General features: G+C 39.9%; 1 long non-coding RNA gene across 1 annotated transcript; it reads left to right on the forward strand.

Moving 5' to 3' along the window:
• The first annotated feature begins 9,834 nt into the window (after nucleotides 1-9,834).
• Nucleotides 9,835-13,266, forward strand: LOC148215963 (uncharacterized). The gene is made up of 3 exons (XR_015796334.1): nucleotides 9,835-9,900; nucleotides 10,185-10,295; nucleotides 11,926-13,266. It is a non-coding gene; the product is annotated as an uncharacterized LOC148215963 (long non-coding RNA).
• Nucleotides 13,267-24,944: the final 11,678 nt, after the last annotated feature.

Genomic DNA, 24,944 nt, shown 5'->3' on the forward strand with positions numbered 1-24,944 from the left:
TCTTTAGATTTCCTGTGTGGAAAGCTAGTTTATAAATATAATAACTGTCATAAATAAATATATATACAAAAGAGCTTTCAAAGGAAGTTCATGAGGGTAGATTTACATCCTGCATCAAGCCTTAATAAGATTTATCTGGTTTTAGATAAGCCGGTTGTGTGAATCTAGCCAATTGTGGCTTATTCAGTAAACCATGGTTAAACAAATAATGGCTTAGCACAATGTGTAAACTCAAGGTAACATGTTAAACAAGTTATTGTGGCTTATAAACTGGGGCTCATGGCTTTGCATTTTCTATTAACCCAATCAACTGTGGTTTGTTCAGACCAGAAAATTATGATTACTGACATGGATAGACTGAGAGGAATCATTCTCTGTCAGACTTGATGAATGAATTGAGCTATGAACTTTTGTTTGGCTGGTATTAGTTCCAGTCCTGCTAGTGAAACAAAATTCCCCTTTGTTTGTATACTTTTGTGTTCACTTTGCCTACGGGGTGAAAGAAGTTTGATGTGACCTCTTTGGAGGCCAAAATATGCATCTCTATATCCTTTAAAGGACCATGTCATAATGAGAAGTTGGCAAATAATGATTGCTACTATTATCCTAAAGTTTTTTCTTTTTCTGGCTCATAGCTAACTGGTCAGATGTTCAAAAATCAACTTCATTAGATGTTGTTTTTAGTGGTAAAACATGTCATTAGAATGTCAAGAATTTCAGGTTAATGGCACACTATGATGATAATTAAGATAAACTAGATACCTGGTCAATGCACCCGAAACCTTTCTAATAGTAATCAAGGCAAATATTAAGTATTCATTATTTCAACAATTGTACGTTTTGTTATATCAAAATGTGATCAATCATCCTAATGTCCAAATTAACCACTAAATACATTCTCAGGTCTAGTCAGAGTTTAATAGGTTTATAAAGATACCTGCTATACCTGTTTCTTTGTTTTTGACTTCTCACTTTCCATCATCATCATCTAAATTGAATTTAAATGCTGCCTAACTCCCAGTGACTCTGGGCGGTATATAAATCCTTTCTCCTCTACCATTGCCAGCTCTTTCTATATGTCCCGTTTTAAGCTGAATAAGATACTAGAATTTCAATCCAAAATTTAATCCTCTGCAGTCTTTTATGTAGATTTCTTAGGTGGAGATTTTCTCTGTCATTGAAGAATGCAGTCTTGAGTTAGAGACTTTTATTTGTCCTTTCCCCATAGTTATGTTTACCACATCTTACATCTTTGTTAAAACCTACTCATATCTGTTCAGAAGTACATACTACTAAGATGAATATTCTAGTTGTGGAACTCTGAGCCAAGCCTAAGTATGACACCCTCCTCTTTTCTGTGTGGAACTGTATGTATGGATGAAACAATTCGTTTCTGACCCCTGCCGTTTTTACAGCTACTTTGTTGTCCCCAAACAAACAAAACTCCACATTAAAATGTGTATTTAACATGTATTTACGTATGCGCCTTAATCTTTATCTCACAATGCACATTTCAAAATACAGTTTGATATGGAGCTGCAAACTGTTGCAAAATTCAGAGAAATGTGAAATTTGATGTACAGCAAGTATTTGTCACGATTCCACAGTAAGCATGCATCAACCTTCAGTCTTAACAGAGAATAACTCTAGTACAGAATAAGATTAATTTTGGATATGAATGTTTGGCATTGCTTTGTAATCCATGATTGATTTTAGTTTGATCTGAGCATAATTTCTGCTTTTGTCCATGTTCAGGTGGGCTTACTGAGCCAGAGGTGTTCCTGCTATGCAGAAGAGGAAGATAACAGCAAACTGTGGTAAAACCTGAGTTGTAACACAGCTTTAGAATGATTTTACCAACATGGCACCTTAAAGTTGTACTAGGATTGTAATTCCCAGCCGATATGATTGAGAAAAAGAGAGCAGTAACAGCAGAATTAGTCCTGAGTGTGCTCAGAGACTGTGGAATGCTGACTGGCTATTAGATCTGGTGGAAAACCGGAATGTGGAGTAGGGAAAGATGGAATCGAACGGGAAGCTTGAACTCTTGCACAAATGCCTAGCACGCTACAACATTTTGTTATAGCCCACCACCGAATGCATTTCTTCAACCATGACCTGAAAATTCTCTGCCTATAAGTAATTCTTTCTTTCTTTCTTTCTCTTTCTTTCTTTCTTTCTTTCTTTCTTTCTTTCTTTCTTTCTTTCTTTCTTTCTTTCTTTCTTTCTCTCTCTCCCTCTCTCTCTCTCTCTCTCTCTCTCCTTCCTTCCTTCCTTCCCTCCCTCCCTCTCTCCCTCCCTCTCTCTCTCTCTCTTTCTTTCCTTCTTTCCTACAGGTACAGATGAGATCTAGCTTTATTATCCTGTGAAGAATGTGAAAGTGCTGCCAAGTTCCTCAACATGAGCTGCGTTGGGCCACTGCCCTACTCCAGGGCAAAGACAAGGAGCCTCCAATCTGCTGAAAAGAAGCTGGGGCAGCACATGGCAGTTTCCCACTCCTCACAAATGATGACTGCTGTGCTTGTTAACCTTTCCTAGGGCTCAAGTGGAAAATGCTGTGGTCCAAGGGAGAGATTTCATTGGAAGAAAAGGGACTCAGAACTCCCCACCACAAATGGAGTCTTTCTTAGAGGAAGGGAAGGGCTCTTTTGTCAGATGTTTAGTACATCTGTCCGAGGCTTATGTGGGAGTGACTGTTCAATGAAGAGACCCAGTCCAACAGGTATTTAGCTAGGGAAATTTGTACAGCACATATAAGAAGAGGCTTGGCTGCGATTTCTGTAGCCTGATTTAGAGCAGCAAACAGTGGCCCCCCTGATTAAAATGGTATTATCCAAGGCTGGCCAAGTCATTTTGACAACTGAGGTAAAAAATCCCATAAATTCATATCTTAAAGAGTAAAAGTAACTAGCTAATGTTTTGCATCTTTCACGACATCCACACAAAGCTATTTGAAGCTCAAACAATAGTTACAAATATGCATGTATTAGTGGAAATTGCATACATAAAGGATACCAGACAGAAAAATTACATATACAGTAAAAGCAAGTGTAATTTCTATGCATCTTTAAACATGTAAATGGAAGAAGTATGAGGAAATCAAATAGATGTTACTGAGCACATTTAAAACTGACACAGACAGCAACTAGATTAAGTCAAGGTTCATACAACATTCTAAGCCATGATCTGCATATCTGTAATTTATTGGGTGGCTGGGCTAATATATACTGAGCCACAAATGAGGAAATCATATTATGGTTTACCAGAAAAAGGAAAACTAATCTCCTTGTTCCATTGGTAGGCTGCCAAGCATAAATGTCTGAGTACCCACTGTTTTGTAGTGTAAAGAGGTAAGAATGGGTGTGAGCCAAATTCCAATGCAGGCAGCCAGGCCTAAAGGTCAAGAACAGAGCAGACCACGCTGGGTTGGGTCCAAGACGCATTGTTCACCAAGCCAAAGATGTCAGGAAATTTATATTTTGATAGGCAGAAGCATGGGGAATGACCTTGGCGAATGGACCCATGTACATCATGATGCAATTGTCATACCTTACATACTCGTATCAGATGTCATGACATAATCACACCATTGACACAATGGCATCATGACATGTGTCATTTTGACCTAATCATGGCTTACTCTGGATGCTGATGGGCAGAAAGAGGGTAAACCAAACACACTGGCAAAGAGTAGCTAAAGAAGGTCAAACTTTTTCCAGTCGCTAACTCCACATGCAAGGCTTTCATGTGCCACCATTCATCAGGGATTATCCAACCAGAGAGCCTACTTAAAAGTAAGGATTTATTCCTGAAGAGATCTATTACTCTTCAAGAGACTTTTCTTGTAATTAAGTTCTCTTGTATCTCTCAGTCCTATACCTCCGAATTCTCTGGCTTCTGTGTCCTTGAGGATTGGCTTAAGGTCAGCTTCAGGATCAGTTCAGCTACCATATGACCCCTTCTGTGGCAGACACAGGTGAGAAGGTCTGCAGGGTTGGGGGACTTTGTTTCATTCCAAAGGGACCACCTGACATTCACTGATGGCTCACTGTAAGTTCTTATATTTATTATGTCTGACTTTAAGCCTAGGGACTACTGGCACAGCGCCCAAGGCATATTAAAGTGGGTAAGTGAGAAGGGTTAGTAAATTGCGGATATATCAAAAGTGATCAACTGACCCAGTCAATTAACCCAGGAAGTTGAATTTAGCCTCTAACAGACTGTCTTATATAGGGTTTGACACAGTCCATTGCCCTTCTGAGAAAAAGAGCTGAAGAGAAAAAAACAGCTTCCCTGTTTGAGACTTACTGCTAAGACGTGGCAGGACAGGCCACATCTCCCAAACGCAGATTGACACCAGCAGCCACTGCCACCCCCTAACCACAGCTACCGGTCAAGGGGGAAGAGAACTAGTTATACAACAAATACCTGCTGGTTCATGGGCTCAGGGGATAGCAGACACTCCCTGGAAAAAGTAGGTGGGGACTCTGCACTCCAAACTTTGATTCAGTCAGAGAAATTATTTGCTGCTTACAGGGACAGTGCAGGTCCAGTGCAGTATTCAAATCCAAACTCTTCTTTTATAGGTGCCAGTCAAGGGCGATGACTCACCTTCTATAATGGTACAACAGGAATTTTAGTGAAAAAATGAGATTGTGCCAGTAGCTGCTTTGGTCAGAAAACTATGTGGTTTCCTGCTCTAGGAAATATCGATTTAGATGGGCAGTGATAGATCATGATCACGAATCTTCTGTCTAGGCAAAGGTTTTGAGTGGGAAATCTAGCAATAGTCTCTTCCATAGCTGTTTATTAGCTATCAGTGGCTTAATTACAATCAGTTCACACATCATGCCAGGCCATAGTGCAATTTGTTATTTGAGCAACCCAACCATTAAGGTTTGGAATTCACAGTATATTGTTTAGCAAGTTGTTTATCTAATAAGCCAAATCTTGGTTTCAAACTCTGTTTGCCAAAAATAGGCAATGCTGGTCACTGTGAGTTTACAATGTACACATTACCTTAGAGAAGTCTCCGTTTCCTGTTTATGAGCCATGCACAATGGAGGATACAACAGAAGCATATTCAGATTGGTAACCTACACTAGAATCTTAGTGTATTATATGAACAGAGACGTTAAGTATTGAGAAGGCTTGTGAAACAGTGTTCATCAGTGTTTTAATATACATGTATTACAGTTGAATCTAATTTAGAATTGTTTTCTGGAGTTGCTTTTGTTAAACTGAATTTATGTTGTAGGCATTTTTAGGTGCCAGTTAGCGATGGGAGGTATTTAAAAAAAAAATCAAATAAGGCAGTTGTGAATTATATGAGTACTGTAGGTCCAGAGCTTAAGCATAAAAATTGTAGCAGTGACACAACTTATACTTTAAAGTGATAGGTAGATAGATAGACAGACAGACAGACATTTTCCAGGCTGTAATAGAATAGAGGACAACATTCTACAATACCATACCACTGTTTGAGTACTGTGACCTTCATGAATGATTTTTATACTCTCAAGAAGACATCTTTGCAATGGTGGTTAGAAAAGCACTCTGTCTGAATTTGTATGTTGCACTATTGCCATGGTTCATTTAACTGATTTACCAAATTAACCCATAGTTGTCTGGAATTGTACATGCCAAGCCATAAATCATAGTTTACAATCCCAAATGCTTCTTTTCCCATGACACACTAAACGAAAACCAAATAAACTCTATTATGGCATAGTGCATTGTACAAGCAAGGCTTGAATGGCAGGTAATATGTGCCATAAAATATGTGAGCACTTTAATATAATGCTACTACTCTGTCCTCTTCCTATTTTTACAAGCATACAGACATGCAGATCTATAAACATGCAGATCTATAAACTCATAACCCTGAAGTCTGATAGCAGCCATGCTCTCCCCCTGCAGCTCTAGCAGAGAGGGGAGCTGTCCAATGGCAGCATCTTCCAGGGTTAAAGTGATTGTGAAACTGAAAACCAGCATGACTGGAAATGGGCAAGTTTCATAAACAGGGCAGCATTTTAATCTATCTCATAAACCAAAATTCAGCCAAACATTTTGTGCTAAGAGAGCCTTAAGCAGGCAGGAAATCATTACATAAGTGCCATTTATACGTTTGTTATGGATTTACATATATGGAAGGCCATCAAAAGTTCAAAAATCCTTTATCAGGATTTGCATAAGCAGTTGAATTTATAAAGACATGGTAAGTCCTGATATATGGCTTGGGATTGTGTACAGGGGGTCACAAGTTGTGTAGATCTGAAACAGACTGAGGTAACTGTCTACAATATTTCCACAAGAGTAGCTAATGGTCTACAGCAAAAATAATGAAGGTTTTTAAATGCCACTGGATTCTAGATTTATTCTGGCATGAAATTTAATTAATGACATTGACTATATAAGATATTTGAACTACATCTAGTGAAATGTATATAGTTCATAAAAGCTCATGCCAAATTAAATTTGCTAATTGTTAAGGTTCTACAAGTTTTGACGTTATCTTGAAAACGTCTGCTTTAATATTTGCAGTAATGTGACTTGAAACAATTTACTAAAACTGCTGAATGAAATTTCATGGGGAGAACTCCTATATGCAAATACTATGGATGATTTTGGATTAGTCACACTTTCATTTTATCACACTTGTGATATAAAATCTTAAAATCTTCATATGATTCATATATATATATATATATATATATACACACACACACACACACACACACACACACACACACATACATTCACACATACACACATACATACATGCATACATATTAAAGGTGAATATTAAAGGCAGTAGTCTGAAATACTCCATGGGGGACAGATCCCACAGGTCCTTTGAAATGCAGCAGTAAAAGTTAAACTATTTCATAATTCAAATTCACCTGTTTAAGAATGCTGTGGACTCATATCTTGTGCTAAGCCCAAATGTGGTTTACTTGCTTGTTAGTTAGCATGCTGTGTTAAGCCAGCCAATTGTGGCTTATTCACCAAACCATAATTAACTAAATTATGACAAAGAATAATATGTGAACCAGACCAATACATTCAGCGCTTGGCATGAAACAGAAAGGCCTCATGTATGTGCACACACTCAATCTTGCTTTCTCTCTCCCTTGCCCATCACACTATAGCAAAGTAGATGGTGGATTTGCTTCTCCTGGATGATGAAACACTCTTGATGTGATTGCAAACATTGGCCTGTGTTGTTTTACATGCCTTATTGCACACGTGAAAAGAACTGTTTGGAAGCATGCCCTCTTAATGTATAAAAAGTAAAATTTAAAATGGATCCTCAAATTAAAATAATATCTCTTGCAGGCAGCGTACATGTTTTGACAGCCTCTTGGGAAATACAATGATTAAATAGAAGTCATGCTTTATCTTTCACTGATGCATGGCAGCTGCACCATAAACTTCTGGGTTTTCCATCATGCTTAAGCTGAACTTCAGTGTACTGGAAATCATAACAACATCCTGCAATATCACTTAATTATCCTTTCAAGGGTATTCAGAAGAGCTTTTTCTTTATTCCAAGGTTTGTCACACAGTTCTCTTTTCCTGTGTTGACAGATTGCCCAGTCTAAATTTGTTTTGTAGACACTCTGCTTAATATACAGAAGTTGATTTAGCATAATCCTTGTAAAGAAGCTGCTTTGCACAAATACTTTTTGTAATAATATAAATGTCAAAAGAGAACTCTGGGGCAACATGACTTTAGATATCCTGGGGCAATCTGAATGTATTCAAATTGTGATTATATTTATCAGTATTGCATGAATTTCACTTTGCATGTTCTTTTTTAAAAAATTAAGGATTAGTTTATTTATACCAAAAATTATATACCATCCTACTTCCATACACTCAAAATGTTTTACAATAGCTCTATGAAATTGCTTGCCATATTATTTTAGAAAGTTATGAGACTGACCTCACAATTAGGGAATACTGCTTCACCATAAAACAAACTCAACAAAATAAGCCCTATATCTAAAAAGAAGTCCAAAAAATGGGTTCTTATGGGATCCACACTCATATTGCCAACTTTTAATGGAAAGATGATTGCTTAAATATACAGAACTTACGTTACTTATGTATACTTGTTACAACTTCTAACACGTTTTCACTACCCATTTTTTTACCTGGGTGGGATGAAGGAAAGTGGGACTGTCAAGGAAAATAATTTAATAGAAATTAGAATTATAAAGGGAGGGAGTAAGAGATTGCATTTACCTTGTTAAATATATAAAATGACAAAGGAGGTCGCCAATGTATTTTTTAGCAGTTAAAATGCACTGGGACACAGAATTTTTAACACAGAAATTTCTAATTAGTCAGCGTTCACTGGACTGCCTCTGTGAGCAGATAAGGGTCATGAAGACTTTTTCCTCATGCTTCAACTGAAGGAGGTGGGTCTCGAAAGAGGGAGGACATTTCAGTAGTGGGACTCCAAATATTCCATGCTTTCCTGCATTATAGTGTTCTCAGTCCTCAACAAGAACCCAATTTATTCTCCCCTCCTTTTCATTTTTCCTTTTTAGTTGATTACATTGCTGTTGGTTTTAGTTTGTCTTCCCTATCCTCTACTATAATTCAGTAGTAGATTACAGCTTCCACAGTGAATGCACCAAAAGCCACAGACCAGAGAGAAAATGTCACAAGTGGCACTAGGAAAAAAATATTTGACACAGCACAACATACAGCACATTAATGCTTAGATTGGGTTTTGTTTTGTTTTTTGGCAGAGTTTTATAGGAGGGATGGGCAATCTGGTTCCCTTTGAGAGTATTAGATTTTAATCCCTTGCTTGCAATTGGGGGCTGATGGTGAATTAAACACCAAAACATCTGGAGGGAAGCAGGGACTTACAGACATAACATTTATAATTCTGACATTATTCAGAATGTCTCTTAAACCAGAGTTGTACATCCTATTAAGTTATTTATATAATTACAGTTTATTCTATATACCACAATTAGCTGGGTTTGCAAAATGCACAATTTTAATACTATGCCAAATAACTATATTATGGATTAATGTAGCATGTGAAACACTGCAGTGTGAAATTTAAAAAAAAATAAAAAGCAGACTAAATTCTAAATCAGACACCTTCTAAATTAGAAGCAGCATTCCTTACATTCTTATACATTAAGGGAAATAAGGTAGTACTCAGTTTAGAATTTATTAGGGCTCATATCCAAATATTATCCAGAGCCATAGCTATGTTTAAGTTTTGCACAGAGAGCAAATAAGAAATTGTAGCACACCACAGACCAAGAAATGATGAAACTGAACACAGGCAGTGAAAGCCCCTGAGCCTTTGCTGAAAGGAAAGTGTTAGTCGAGGTATCTTACAGATTTTGATAGACATGTTCAGAGTTGCAGTGCTCAAGTGAAATCCTATGTACTGTTACTCGGAAGTAAATCTTATTCTAGTCAGGAGGCCTGAATGCTGGAGTAAATATGCACGTGAGACCAGATGGTAAAGCTAAATGTAAAATAGAAACATTAGGAATACATTTTATATTGGTTTAATCAGACCACCATCACGTGAAAGCGCTGAGTCTCATTGGGGAAAATGCCTTCGCGGTTTGCAAAAGGACACATGAATATAGGAAGATGGTTTCCTTTGTTCAGCGATCTGCCTTCTTCCCCCAAACCAGGGAGGCTGAACAGCCGAATTTGGACGATTGGCTTATTGTGATGGTGCGGCAGGAGCCCCCCCCCCCCCCCGCGCGCTCCCCTTTAGCATTTCAGCAGCGCTATGGAAGGGGTGTGGCTGACCCTTGGCAGCATCTCTGAGAGACGCGGGCAGGGGAGAAATTCCTCGCGCCCAGCCCCGGCCCTGCGGCCTTTATGAGGAGAAGACAGGAGTAAGAGTCGGTGAGCTTTGCTTCCTTCCAGCGGCGCCCAGCCCGTCTTTTCGGCTGTCAAGCCTGCCCCTTTCCCTCCCCCGTTTCTCCAGCCCCGTGTGAAGGTACAAAACAGGCTCCCGCGGCCGCAAAAGCTCCCTCGCTCTCCTTAATCCCTCCACCCACCCGTTGCCCCGCCAACAAGTCAGACGAGCAGGTGATCCATTGACAGGGAGCAGATGGTCTCCCGCCGAGGTAAGCGAGGCCCCACAAAGAAACCGTATTGATCATATTGCTCCCTTTTCTCTTCTGCAGATGCAGCGTCAGCCTCTGGGTTTTCTCACTTGAGCTCGCCCTCGCCCCCGCCCTCGCCCCCTCCTCTCTGGCGTGCGTGGCAGCGGAGCATGTCCGCAATCGGGAATTACGGTAAAGAAAGCGGGCTCGCCGCTGCGCCTTTGGGGGCAGGAGAAGCGGGACGCCCGAGGTGGGCCAGGCCGCCCGAGACAGAGCAGGAAACGGCGGCTGACCGCCCGTTCAGAGGCGTGCAGGAAAGTTGGAGAATGTTGCGTTCTCACCTCCTCAACCCCGGGACGTCTCTGCAACTTAGCTCTCAGTTCAGAAATGGCATGCAAAAGTTGTGTGCACGATCAAGGAAATTTGCCTACCGGAAATGCATGCGTTATGGAAAGCCAAGTGAGGGGTCAAAGCTATGCCCAGTTATCCCTATTATAAAATACCCCAGGCAGGTGAAATGATCTGGACAATTGAGGCAGCAAATCCTGCAAGGGCTGCTTTTCCTCCCTGACATTAATGATACAACAATTATGACTTTAGTAATCATTTGCAATGAAATTCAGTTGCCAAGGCAGCTCTCAACCCCGCAGATTGTACAATGGGCCCGCTCCAGTTGCCTTAGCTTTTCTTGCGCCCCATCTTCTGCCTATGCCTGTGGGCCTTGCATGGAGCCTTTCTTTGCAAAGCATGTAAGCAGGAGCGCCTGCAGGGAGGGGTGTCAAAAAAGTCAAGATGGAGGCTGCAGCCACACAAAGCTGTGCCCAATTTTTACATGGCTTCAAATGCATGAGTGTGACTGCCATTTTTATTTGTTTGAGAGCCCTTGTGGACACTCTGCATCTAAGGATGGTGCAAGCTTGCCCTGGTGATCTTCTTTTTCTACCATATCCCCATGATACTGATACCATCCCATGATAGGGCCTTCATCTCTTCCTTGCCTACTAAGCAAGACAGCCTTAAGTCATCTTTAGCTGTATTGGTGTTAAAGTCATATTTTCTCCATTAGTCTGAAACTGTTCAAGGGCAACTTCAAGGTCTATACCAGTGTTTCTCAACCTCAGCACCTTTAAGATATGTGGACTTCAACTCCCAGAATTCCCCAGCCAGCTGGCTGGGGAATTCTGGGAGTTGAAGTCCACATATCTTAAAGGTGCTGAGGTTGAGAAACACTGGTCTATACAATCTGTTAGGTTTTGTCCTCTGGGGAAGGTGTCAAAAAAGTCAAGATGATTATTATGACTGGAATTGAAGCCCTCTCCCATTTTATGTACGCTGACAGTGCACACATATGCAAAGGGGCAGGGCTTCAATCACACAGTTGACTCTTGACTCCCCTCCCACGCCTTTGCCCTTGTTGTCACCCACTAGTTTGGAGGAAAGTCAGGTGACTCTCTTGAATTGGGCAGTAGATGCAGGATGAGAATCGGCAGTGAGGACAGCAAATTTAACACTGTTATAGTTTACCCCCAACTGGAAGATAGCACTAACTGAGCAGTGGGAAAAGGCTCCTAAATTTTGCTATCCCAAGAACCTGCATGATCCGATTGGAGATAACTGCAACCAATGGAGCTGTAACTAAACAACGCTGTAGTTACAGTTGGGTGAATTTTATTTATTACAGCAGTATCTATTTTACTTTTCAAATAAATTTCAAGAACACATTCTTATAGTTTCCAAGGGGAAACCCTGCTATTGGCTATTAGTTATAGTTTGCAGTTGTTTGAACTGATGGCTTTTCCTTTCCATTTTTTTAATGTCACAGGTCTGCAAGTAAGCTAAAGAGTAACGCATACCAAAATCCTAGCCCAGACTAGTTTTCAAGGAGAAGAGCTGACACCAATAAGGCCCTTCCATTCTTTTGATTTCTACAGTAAAGATTTATCTCCTATAAATTGCAGAGCATGTCTGTTTTACCTGTGAGTGTATAAGATATAAAAGAGCACAGAAACTTCGTTATATTTCTTGTATAGTCCAGTGATCACTCTTGGATCCTCTCCAATTGTTGGTTTTTCTGGGGTGAGATTCTACCACAATTACTCCTCACATTTTTTTTCTTTTCATACATTTCTGCATTTCTTATTTTTATTACAGTATGGGCGAACCCATTATCACTGTGACAGATATAAATGAGTTATATTTTAATATTTGATGTGACATTTGTTTATGTGACATGAGGTTAGTTGGATTTATGCCCACTCAGACACAAGACGATGAGTTGTGTTGCCACTTATCAACCACTTCCAGTATTCTCCAAAATGTTGCCCAACATTTCTAGGAAGCTTCTGCAAAATTTATTCATTTGCTATAATATACTAATATAATATATATTAGGGAATACATTATTTGGGATTAACTGCTGGGTAATGGCCGTGCAATCTCGGCAAGCTTTCGAAGTCACAAAAAGGAGCTGGGTATAACTAATTGATAAGGTTCAAGATAGCCAGTGAAACCCATACATCAAACATCATGTCACTTCATGGCTTGACTATTGCATTGTGCTCTACATGGGGTTGCCCTTGAAGACCACTCAGAAGCTTCAACTGGTCTAGAATGCAGTGGCATGGGCTATAATGGGCATACCTTGGTATGCCCATGCATAATGCTCTGTGGGAATATCCTTGAGAGACAGGAGGTGGAAGAGCCACCAGGGTGATAGTCAGATAAGAGACAGCCCACAGAAGGATTGGGGGCATGGAAAGCATCTCAAAAGGGACCCTCCCTGGTTCCCTGGAAAGTAAAGGCAAGGGGGGGGGGGGAGAGATGTGCTTTTAGACCTGTAACCTTACAATAAAGGTAGTGTTAGTACTCATGGTATTTGTTTCTCGTCTGGACTGCCTCAAAGGACTGATGCCACGTGACATACCTGCTTCACAAGCTGTACTTCTCACCAGTATGCTTCCAGGTGTGATGCAGAGTGCTGGTAACAAAGCCCTGCATGTCATAAGGCGTGGTCACTTGAGGGACCACCTATCTCCTGTGGTATCAGCCCGGCCGGTTTGATCTGACAAGGTTGGCGTGCTTTGGTTTAATCCCTTCAATTAAACAATGTCATGTGTCGGGAACTAGGAAGCGTGCCTTCTCTGTCGTGGTGCCTGCCCTCTGGAATGAGTTTCCCCTGGCTCCCATCTGGCTGGCTTTCCAGAAAGCCTTAAAGATCTGGCTGTTCTCCCAGGACTTGGGTTGGGGTGGTTGGGGTCCCTGCCCGATGGCCTGAGGGTGTCGGTGCGGTCAGCTGGATTTGCCATAGGTTCTTGTTTTTCTTTATTTCTTATTTTGCAATTTTGTATTTTTTTTAAATTCTATTTGGCTTTGGGCAAAACTGCCCAGAATCAGTTTGGAGTCAGGGTGTGTGTGTCTATGCCTAACTTGAATAAATTAAACTATATTAAATAATTTGTTAGCCCTCACTCCTTGTAGCTTGATTAACGAACCGAAAATATATACATAAATCAGTTTGGCTCATTAGCAACTTGACTGATGCTTTCCTGTTATTCAGACATCCTCAGAACAGGACCATTTGGAGAAAATGAGCCTCAACAGGTGGCAGCTCCTGGCTTACCTTTTCTGATTTTGAAAGCTAAATGAGGTCAGATGTGGGAACTATTTGGAAAGGGGAGAAGTCAAAGACAGCCTGGAAAAAGACGAAACGGTTGCCAATAAAATTGCATGCAAGGGTCCGTGGAATTAACAGAAATCAAGCTCTACTCAGAGAAGTTTTTTTAAAAAATGGGATTTAGTGATGGAAATGATAGCATACAATTCTATCCTTTGTAAAGATCAGCCAGTTATCTGATGTTCATTGATTTTTGTGCCCATGGTATGTTGGTATTTACTCCTTTTTCCATGTACCGTTTTCCTTATCAGCGTTCTTTCCCAACTGCTACTTGCCCTGTTAGGAAAATGGATACTTACTGTGGTTTGCCTAAAAAGTTACATATTAAGTCTGTGGAAAATTGTGCTTAAAGCTAAGAAATGGCCACTGCACAGACCTCGAAAGAGGGGCGGGTCTAGATGATTTAGGAAGATCTCCAAACAGCTTCCCTGAATTTTTGAGGTTTTTTCATAGGTTCAAGGATTAGAGTCAGGGAAAACAATTTGCACAGGCCTATTACATACCAGGCTTACTAGGGAAATGAGAGGGGAAAAAATGCCTTTATTTTCATCATGGTACTAATTCAAACTGGGAATGTCTACAAACAAAAGTTAGAGTGAGGTGCATAGAAACAGGCTAGTCACACCTAACACCCCTCATTCAATCAAATTTTCTTATGTTTAAACACAGCTTGCTAGAGGCAAACAGAAAATTGCCCTCTTTTTTTCAACTGCGTTTTCTTCCAATCCAAGCTCTTATAAATGAGGGAAATTTGCAGCCCCTCAAACTAGACAGTCTCCCTCCTTCTCACCAATTCATCACTTCTGGCTTGGTATTCATTGCTGTGTAACACCAAACGGTGACTCCACCAACAGGGGAGCTGTGAAGCGGTTTGCCCTTATTCAGAGTTGGCATCCTACCTTCATAGTTGTCACATAAATTCATTGCCAGTCTTGGGCTGATAAAAGAGAGAAGATTTTTTTTAAAAAAAATGCCCCCAAGAACAACAGCAACGACAACAAAAGCCGAGGGGCACACTTTGCTGTGATAGCTGCACTTGTTTGCAGGTGGTTCTGGAAACCGTAACTACAGTAGCCTTAGTGTTTCTGCAAGCCGTTGCTGTGTGGCTTTTAAAATAAATTTATCCTCCCCTTCCCCCAGTACATTTTACAGTAAATAAAAAATGCCCTAAAGCTCTTTTATTACACTCAAAGGGTGAAATGCATGCGTGCATGCACACCGTGCACAAAAACTCATGCGAGAAAGAAATGAAAAGAAACAGGTTCTGTGAATAAGGACCAGACAAAACAGAGTCACAAAGCTGTCTCAACTGATGTCATAGTGGAACTGCCGGGCCAGTTTACAGAAGGCTACTTGTTCCTTGATTTTTATGGTGATTGGTGTAATGCATGTGACAGTTTGGGAGTAGTTTTCGGACAAGTGGCAAAGAAAAAAGAAATCTTTTCACACTAACCTCTTTGCTGATGCACTTGGATCATTATGTGCTCCTAAGCACCTGTGGTTGACAAAGGAAGAGTGAAGCGAGACAAACGTAAGTAAATAAATGGAAGGGCCCAGCAATGGTTTTGGTGTACACAGCCTCTCTTGGCTGAGCACAACAGAACTTTCTCCACATTAAGTTAGCGTTTTATGAACTTCAGGAACGGGACAGCAGCATTACAAAGAGAGGGTAATTCAAAGTTACAGCAGCGGTTTTGTTCTACAAAAGTACTGTAAAAAGATAGGATTCTTTCATGCTGTGAAAGTTTCTAAACCTTTCTTTTTTCATTTTAACTGGTCCAAGCTCCAAGCACCCTGCAGCCTGTGTGTGCATAAGCCACAAATACAATACTGTTCCATAGAACACATCAATTTATAAAATAACGATAGAAATAGGCGTCTTTAAAACTCTTCAGTTATGAAGAAATTGCAAAACTTTCTCATCTATCTGCATGAAGAATTGGTCAGAATGCAGCCAGCATGAAGAGGATCCTGTTTACTTGCACACCATGTAATTTTGGAAGATGATGAACTGGTTGAGGAAAATAAACTATATTAATTCAATATGCAAATATGAATGAATGCAAAGAGATTCAAAACCCAACTTTTAAGAATGAAATACTCAAAGATTCATCATTGATGGATGAATATACCAGGTTGTTTTTCCCCATGTTCAACATTTTAAAGTCTTAGGTTATTTATTTCCTTCCATACAGCACTATGGAATATACATTTCCCTAGAAGCCGCATTTGGCCACACTCTTAGAAGAATCTGCTTTAAACAAACAAACAAAAAAACCCCCCAAAACTCTTTCACTAGGGTTGTAACAATGAATTTTAGCATTCATTTTAATGTAGGTTTTTAACTTTTGGATTCTGTTTTTCAATTTTCTGAGCTGCTTTGAGTGGTCACGTAATAGGCATGGTATAAATTGAATGAACGAAAAAAGGAATAATTCTATTTCCTTATACTCAGGTTGTTAGACCAACTCATCTTGTGGATATCAGATTGGAGAAAGCTGCCCTATACCAATGGTGCATTTAGTGTCTTATGCAACCTAATAATAGTACTAATTGCTTATAGTTTCAGAAGAGAGAATGGAAAAATAAATTCCAGATCCCCCATAATCATTGTCATTTTGTTCCACAACATAAGATTAGATTGTGAGAAACTGCAGTTTGGTTCAGCTTTGTATGCAAGCATTCAGGAAAAGTACACTTAAATCTTTATCATTCATAAAGTCAGATTGACTTTCCCTGAGAACAGATTTGCCTTCATCCTTCTGGTGGCAAATTAAAGATTTGTTTTTATCTGGTATCATAATGCTAAGGTCACTGGCATGAGAAATAATGTGGAAATGAATTCAGTATGGAAACTTCTATTATAATTTAGCATGGTATGGGGTCTAACATGGATTTTAAAGCTGTGGCTTAGGGCATTGGTTCCCAGTATAAAAAATAAGCCTGCTGTTTTTTAGATTTTCTTCAAAATCCCTTATGAAGATAATAAAGAAGAGGATTAGACAGCTACCATACGTGTTTGTGTATACATGCACACTACATATATACAAATACAAAAACCCACAAAGTTTGATCTGAAACCCAACAAAATTAACGAGAGTATTTACTTCAGCTTTAGTCACTGCAAAACATTGTATTATTAGCAATGAAATACACTGTTCTGAATAACCCAGTAATTCCTAATTGAAGTAAAGTATAACTGACAGACAGTGTTGTGCAATGGTTGATGTGTAAGTATGTGATTTAAATTTATGACATCCAAATCCCCTCTTTGGGAAATAGGTAGAAGGAAATTGTCAGAATCGCATCACTGCAGAAAGTGATAAAAATAAACCTATTAATAACAAATTATGTATAGATCTATGGGAGAATGCACTAGAATTTTGGGAAACAGAAACGTTAACTTTTTATTTCAACACTGAACCAAGAGGGGGCATGGGAAAGGGAACTGCACAGCATGGTTCTTACACATTTCTTCTTGTTCCATCTTCAGATAGTAGACTTAGAGCTGAAAGACTGGTCAGTATGGTCAGTTGTGAGTTAGATGGCCCAATGATTTGACTTTATATAAGACTTAGATCTGTATTCCTCATAGCAGCTGTTGAAGTATGTTTGAAGTTTTACCAGGTATGTCATTTACCAACACTTGGTATTTTCAGGCAAGGGTATTGGCCAAAAAAGTCAACTTGGTGGCTGCAATGATGCAATCAAATCGAGTTTGGCTTGATTGATTCATAAACTTTTATTTTTGCTCTACAAATTAAAGGAAACACACAAGTCATGTTTGAATAAACATGGTCTTACTTTTCCCTTAAAAATGTAGCAGTTAAAATAATAGGTTGCCCCAGTGTCATATTTTGAAAATTATGGGCTCTAGATCAGGCCTGTTCGATTAGCTGGTGCTGTTCAGTGATTGAATTTCCTTTTGGAGAAAAATTAAAATGAGCAAAGGCCATGTATAAAAACTTAATAGTTAATGGGAATGATGTTTTCAGGGTACCAGGTGAACAAACACTTTTTAACTCATATCTGGGGGGGGGGGAGGCTATTGCGGAATAAATCAAATAACAGCCAATAGCAAGAGAAGATGAAGCTTTACTGTATCAATACGTGATAGTGAAGTTGAGATGTTACAGGCATGGCTTTATGTCCTTCCATGTAACCTTGGAAGGTGCCCATTTCATCTCCTACCCATGAAAATGCAGCTGACCATTTGGGACGGCTGCCTCAGTGAAAGAAACCCACTGGCATTCCCCAACTCTAATTTGACAACTAGGTTAACAAACATTTCATATCTCCAAATGCCCCGTTGTAGTATGTGGGATGGTTTTCTGCTCCCTCTTGTTTCCCTTCAGTTACTTAGCAATGGCTAATCAAGATATGTGCACACCATATTGTTTTACGTGTTTGACTAAGACCCTGACAGATTAATAGGAAGGGTAAATAGCAGGCCTCTCCGTGGTGGTTCAGTGTCGCTTGGCAGGGTTGACTGCTGCCCGTCTTTGTTGTAGTTGCACAGAGGAAGCTGCAGCAAAAGCCTGCTGGGGCAAAGTGACCCGGGTCATGGGTATTTGTTTCTCATCTCTATAGAAAACAATTGTCTTCTCAATGGAAGACGGATTTCTGAAATGATGTGCTTCCACAGGAGAGGAAGCAAGTTCGCTTCCACAGGAATATAAAGACATGGACATACACAAAAGCTTTCTGCATTGTGAAGAGCTGGCAAAAAGAGTTAAGGTTTGGTGTTGGGCTGGTACTGGAAAACCTAATGATAAGTACTGGTAAAGGATGTGTGAAAATGATCTCATTCCCATTTTCTGGAAATGCCTTACATTGTCCATAGGTCTGCTCATGACCAAGAAACCTCTTTCATTCTGTACATCTTTCTAATGCTGGTCAACATAGGATGTTTCTTTAAATTCTTTGTTTAGCAAAATTGAAGATAGTAATATAAAAAAAATGCTTGTTTACTTATTTGTTTAATCTTCCCTGTACCAAGAGTATGCAGGCTGGATAACACATAAACCCATCTTCAGGTTAAAGTGCACCATATCCAAGTTAGTGCGAGCTGTTGGGCACTTGAGGGAGAAATCCTCAGACATCAACGAAATAGCTAAGAATGTATTGCTCTTTCATAGCACCAAAAATCAGTTGCTTGAGATGACTGCCTAACAGTAGGCATGGGCCTAAGGGGAGTGGAATAGTGTTTACAAACCTTAAGTCCTTCTTTCCATTTGTTTATCCAAACCTGGGAATAGAGTTACCTTTGCTCTTTGAAAGAACAGAAAAGAAGACAGGAAAGGATAGCAATAGTTAGGATAGTAATGGGAATAACATGCTACACTGATGTAACACCTCTGTTTCATGAGCTGAATGGGTTCCCAATAGATTCTGGGACCAATTCAAGGTGCTGGTTATCATCTGGCACAGAACTGGGTTGTTTATGGAACCACCTATCTCCAGTTATGTTGTCCCGTCCCACACAATCTTCCCCAAAGCATTTAAGCTGACATATTAGATGAGCCTATCTTGGGGACGAATGATGGGTTCAACAGCCAGAATGTATGTTTGTTTTTATTCTGTTATTGTTTATCATTGTTTTTAATGTTATGTTAGTGTTTCAGAGTTGTTTCAGTGAGTACAGGGAGCCATGGAGATGACCTTGAAGAAGACAACCAGAAGCCATTAGGACAACAGGTGCTGAAGCATGTGTTAAGTCCAGGGAGGTATCAGCCCTACAAAGCAGACCAGATCAGGAAAATGACTCCACAGGAAGACTAGAATTATACTTTATTGAGATAGTTATAATAACATAATCTTATAAGTCTCCCTGTGCTTTTCCTTTGCTCACACTTATGCCCCAGGGAGTCAGGGAAGAGCCAGGCTAAGTCTTTTTCTAATACTTTCCTGCCTTTCTGGGCTTAACACTTGCTTTTTCTGCCCTTATTATTGTCCTAACTCAGTGTTTCTCAACCTTGGCAACTTTAAGCCATGTGGACTTCAACTCCCAGAGTTCCCCAGCTAGCTGGCTGGGGAACTCTGGGAGTTGAAGTCCACATGGCTTAAGGTTGCCAAGGTTGAGAAACACTGTCCTAACAGTTTCTGGATGTTGTCTTCAAGGTCATCTGTATGGCTCCCTATAATGAGTGGAGCAGCAATAATAATAATAATAATAATAATAATAATAATAATAATAATAATAATAATTAAAAAAAATGTATAGTCTTCCCTTCTTTTATATTTCCCCACAGTAATAATCCTGTGAGGTAGGTTGTGCTGAGAGAGAGTGATTGGCCCAAAGTCACTCACTGAGATTCTGTAACTGACGGTGGAGCAGAAATTGAGTTTCCCCTGTCTTAATCCAGTACCTTAACCCCCACACCCCACTGGCTTTGTAGACTTTCTGCCTATTAGAAAGCTCTTTGGGGAGGCAAAACTTTTCACCTTCTCCACTTTCAGCTTCTGCTGTGTAACCAGCCACAACCCTTAACTTTACTCTTTCTTCTATTAATGGAATGTTATACTTCTGTGATGGTCCTGCCAACGTATCTGGGAGTTCGGCTAATAATACTCATTCCTGGGTCAAACATTATTTTTAAATTTTACATGATTTGTGGCAGGTTTCAGTCCTTCAACCATGAGTGATAGTTGAGAAATAGGGGGTGGCAAGGCTACAAAAGCAACCTTCTTCGTACCAGCTCTTTTCTCTTTGGCATGGCTAACTTTGTGGCATTTGTCTCACTGTACCACACTACTTCTATTGTCTTTGCTCACTAACTGGCTAATATGAGATGTTAGTAGCAAGCCACAACTCTGACACAAGCTTTGGTAATGTGCCCTGCCCAGACTGGCATCCCACCAAAATCAGCGATGAGGAGTATCCTTCCTGGAATTATCCAGACTTATCAACCAACTATGCCAACTGTCCTGGTACCCCTGAAACCTGGATGATATTTTCTAAAAGCTTTTATTTTTAACATTTTATTTATTTTTAACATTTTGTTTTTATATTATTTTTAAGTCAGACTAGGACACTTTCTGCATTGCAGAACTACATACAAGTAGTCCTTGAGTTATGACAATTCATTCAGCGACCGTTTGAAGTTTGAAGCTGAACAAAGGGACTTATGACTGGTCCTCGAAGTTCTGACTGTTGCAGTGCCCCTGTGGTCATGTGAACAAAATTTGGGTGCCTGACAACCAGCTCGCACTTATGACCAGTTGAGGTGTCCCGCAGTAATGTGGTCACCATTTGCGATCTTCCCTGCTGGTTTCCCCCAAGCAAAGTCAATGGGAATCTGGCAAGGAAGATCACAAGTTGCTGGGGTAATTTCCCCACCAGCCTTCTTCACTTGCATGCACTGCGTCCTCCTTCCCCCTTCACTTGCACACGCCCTGCACCCTCTTTCCCTGACCTCCCTATGATCGCATGCAACCCACACCCTCATTCTCCAGCTTTTCTGAGCTCATGCTGCACTGAGCACCCCATGCTCCAACTCATGAACAACCTGCGCCGGGCCTCCCAGGCCTCCCCCACCCCACTGGAGCACCCTTGCGCTCCTTACTTGGGACTTCCTCTGCTTCCCGCTTAACGACCTGTGTGTCTGACAACCGGGACTGCCTGGATTGCTGTTGCTAAGCAATGTGGTCACATGATGTCGCACTTTATGACCGCATCACTTAGTGATGGCAATCCTGGTCCCAATTGCAGTTATAACTCGAGGACTACCTGTAGTCCATATCCCCACTTGCGCCTAACCCTGGCACAGACATGTTCTGTCAACATTTTTGTTCAGCCGTGTTCTCCTATATTACTTTAATTCATGAGTGAGAAAGCCTTAAGATGTCCTTAGCTGAATTAGTATTATAGTAGTATTTTCTTCCTTATTCTGACACCATCTATGGATAGCCTCAGGTTGTGTCAAAACTGCTAGCTTTGTCATCCATTATTTTCAGGACAAGGCAGATAACTGGGAGTGACTAGGTGCAGAGGCAACAGGGGCCGGTTAAGGATCAGCAATGGAGACTGCACATTTCATGCCCCTGTTGTGTTCTGCTGACTCAGAAATGGATAGGTAGCATTATAATACAGAAGCAGGAAAAAGGCCCTTAGGTTTAGCTGGATGTTTTGGAACCTGCTGGACTCTTATTTGTATATCCATATTACCTCTGCTTTAAGAAAAGTGCAGGGAAATATTTTAAAAATTATTACAAGAAAATCTTTGATGGTATCCGGCTGATACTTGTCCAGGTTAACATCCTCTAAAGAATTTACCACCCCCACTATTTTCATCTCATTCTTCTAATAAATGAAGCAGCCACAGATGTTTTGATGTTTCCTCATGTTAATTTATGGATTAACCTTTTTGTTTGTTTGTATAAATCTCTAATTTCAAAGTGATTTAAACTGAATCGCTTTGTTCTCAATAGCTGTAGCAACGTTTTCACATTTTAAATAAGAAGCATGCCCTTTATCCAGAATGCTGTTGCTCCCACCCTTTGGAATATTCTCCCCCTAGAGGTGTGGCGGGCCCCTACCCTCCCGGCTTTCTGGAAAGGTTTAAAGACCTGGCTCTGTCAGTGTGCATGAGGTGATATGGGCTGTACCGGTCCCTGGGGGTGGTTAGCCCCCTGATGACGCTCCCTGGAATTACTCGCCAACTCTCCATCTTCTTGGAACCTCTTTATTTTCAGGACTGTTTTTATGTTGCATTTTAATGAATTTTATCTTGCTGTAAACAGCCCAGCGTCATTTCACGAGATGGGCGGTGACAAATTTGATAAATAAATAAATAAATAAATAAATAAATAAATTTGCATTATGTAGCACTAAGGCTTTTTTATTTGAAATTCAGAGGAAAACATCCATGTATTGAAAATAATATTTTGGCATTTTAAAAATTTGTCTAAGAATGTAGAACTTCTAGAGCGGGCCTTCTCTTTGGTGATGCCTGTACTATGAAATCCTTTCAAACGGCCCCCTCACTCCTGGCATTTCATAAAACTGTTAGGCAACACTATTTCCTCAAGCTTTTAACAAGGAATGAATGCCATCTGGGGGACCTCTATGGATTACATGCCTTTTCTTTTGTTTCTATTCTGTAATTTTACTCCGTAGTACCTGCCCAGAGTCTGCAGAATGGGGGTTGGTTTCAGAAACTGAGAAAGGAATGCCTGCATATATTTTGGCAAATAAAGTTCTTATTTTTATGAACTGCATCTTTTGCCTATCAGGTAGTGCCCAGGGTGATATACAATAAAACTGCAATGGAAGCTACCATTCTACTTCATTAAACAAATACCAAATTACTTTTGTTTCTAATTATGTAGTTCTTATTTCTTGCATCATTTCAACTTTTGGCAAGTGTCTACATTATGGAACCTGTTATACAAATTTACTAGGTTTTATAATGTATCTGTGCTCAGTTCTGATTTTTAATTGCAGAAAAGGGAAGGAGAGATGAAAATATTGTTTTTTTTCTGAAGGGTGTTCTTTGAATGTCTGAAACAGGACTATTAGAGGATAAGCAGGTACCAGTTAATTTCCGCATACGTGGACGAATGTATTTCCCTGTGGTTGCCTCGGGATGACCTTTTAGAAATAGTAATTTTGGAATTAATAAAGAACCAATTTAATGTCTTATTTGTATGTCTTTCAGCCAACAGAAACTTTCAGAAAATAGATGTACTGAAGGAGAAGGCCTTTCAATTCTGTCTGAAAGTGTCATTTAGCAGCAGTGAGAGAAAGATTGCTGGCCAAATCCTTATTTTAAAGATTCATGATCGGAGCACCTGATAGAATTTGCTGTCCACAGAGCCTGGCCCTAGATTCCTCTTTAATGTAATTAAGCTTCAAGATTTATGAATACAAGAGGCCAGAACTTGATCCATGTTCATTTTCAATTACTGCCCTGAAAGGCTTCCATCCAGATGTCTCTATTTACAGCATTCAAACAGACGGGACCAGGGGCCTTGGGGGGAGGGATTGCAAATTGTCACACTTGTTAATTCTTCTCTGAGGATACTCAGCAGAGGTCTTGGCTTTGACCCAGTTACAAAAGACAGGGCTCTGCTGGAGCAAGTGCATCAATGATTAGAGAACTGACCCCGTGACCCGCACTGGTCCCTCCCTCTGCTTTGTAGGTATTTGTGTCATAATGGGGAGAGGAGGGGGCTTCATTCCTTACTTTTTATTTCTCTTACAGTTCTAGGGTACAGAAAGAAAGCTGCTAGCTCTGATGTGAAAGACAAACATACATAATGAGAAGATCAACCCTCCCTTGGCAACAGTAACTACTATGAAATGCTACAGGGAAAATACACAGCACTTAGTGACCCAGATAATTTGGCCTATTTTAGTAACATTGTTTTAAAGGTGATTTTCCCCTCCCACCTCTCCTCTATTCTATGTTCTCAGAATCTGTAATTCTACTTGGAATATTTGGAACACAGCATCTTTTCTTGACCACCAAATACAGGTCAGGATTTTAGGTATAATTTTAATTACAAGGATTTTCAGTAGAACAAATAGCATAATTTTTGAAGTTCTAGTTTCTACTTGCTGTTTTTAGCTTGTTGAGCAAAGGCTAAGGATTTCCTTGATTAAATATTGACTTTCAAAATAATTTTTAAAAATCCCCATACCTTTACAGAAGAGAAAAACCATACGTGATTAGAAACAGCTTGTTATGTCTTTATCTTTAATTAAAAATGCTAGTATAGATACAGTGCTTCTTAAACAGGCTGTCTCTACAATCTTTTTACATTCCCAAAGATATGTTGTTTTCTCTGCCATGTGCCACAAATATAATTCCTTAAAATAGTCCCATATTATTCCCAGTAACATTTATTTTTTTCTTTTGAAGAAGTTATTTCTTATTCTTTGGCTTTAGTTTTCATCAACAATACTGTATGGTGCTCTAAGAACTGAGAAGTTCATACTGAATCTGCCATATGCAGAAATACCCAGACTAGAATTCCCATAGCTATTTGACAGTTTTCTACGAAAATATGGGCATTTTACTCATAAATGCCTCACTAAAATTTTAGATGATAAATTTGATTTGCCCTAACTTAGCTGGAAAAAAAAAATCAAACATCAAAAGCTTTACAAGAAGGCCAAAAACCATTTCCTATAACAACCAAGTCAGCTTATTAAAAAGGTGTGA

This window comes from Python bivittatus, unplaced genomic scaffold, assembly GCF_059951505.1.
Source record: "Python bivittatus isolate LINGU-HERP-01145 unplaced genomic scaffold, Pbiv_v1 ctg000330_np1212, whole genome shotgun sequence".
In the NCBI taxonomy this organism is placed as follows: Eukaryota; Metazoa; Chordata; class Lepidosauria; order Squamata; family Pythonidae; genus Python; species Python bivittatus.